The sequence below is a fragment of the Hemicordylus capensis genome, chromosome 9 (assembly GCF_027244095.1).
Source record: "Hemicordylus capensis ecotype Gifberg chromosome 9, rHemCap1.1.pri, whole genome shotgun sequence".
Classification (NCBI taxonomy): Eukaryota; Metazoa; Chordata; class Lepidosauria; order Squamata; family Cordylidae; genus Hemicordylus; species Hemicordylus capensis.
Window position 1 is genome coordinate 22,921,786 of NC_069665.1, and position 678 is coordinate 22,922,463.

Here is a 678-nt window from a genome sequence, read left to right on the forward strand (position 1 = left end):
CATCGAGCATGGAAATTAAGGAAGTCCCTTGTGTTTGTCCTCTGCATCCCGCATGTACTCTGTCACAGGAGTTGGGCCGAGATTGCATAGGGTCAGCTCTGGAATTTGAGTCTCTAAGGCAATGCAATTTCAGTGGACCTCTTAATTTGGGATATATGTGGTGTAAGAATTCTTTTCACTGCCTAGAGCTTTCTCAGGTGCACTATGCAAAGCCAGAACAATGACATCGTTTGGTCAGTGGGCCCTTTGTCTTAGATCTCCCACAAATGCCAAACTGGGGATGGGGCTGTAGCTCAGTGGTAGAGCATCTGCTTTGAGTGCAGAAGATTCCAGGTTCAATCCTTGGCAGCATCTCCAGGTAGGGCTGGGAAAGACTCCTGCCTAAAACCTGGGAGAGCCTCTGCTAGTCAGTGTAGACAAGAGACAGAAGGACTAAAGGTCTAACTCAGTATAAGGCAACTTCCTTCCTTCCTTCCTTCCTTCCTTTCTTTCTTTCTTTCTTTCTCAAATGTGTAGACCACCCCAAACTTCTGTCTCTGGGTGGTTTACAACAACATAAAACAAGTAAAAATGACAACCTTAAAACTGTTTAAAACCACAAACAAATTAAAAGGCTTGGGTGGGGAAAATGAGTCTTTATGGACTTTTAAAAAGTTGCCAGAGATTTAAAGTAAAGTG

The 678-nt window shown here is 43.8% G+C and overlaps 1 non-coding gene across 1 annotated transcript; it reads left to right on the forward strand.

The window, feature by feature from the left end:
• The first annotated feature begins 282 nt into the window (after nucleotides 1–282).
• Nucleotides 283–354, forward strand: TRNAS-UGA (transfer RNA serine (anticodon UGA)). Its single transcript has one exon. It is a non-coding gene; the product is annotated as a tRNA-Ser (tRNA).
• The last annotated feature ends 324 nt before the right edge of the window (nucleotides 355–678 follow it).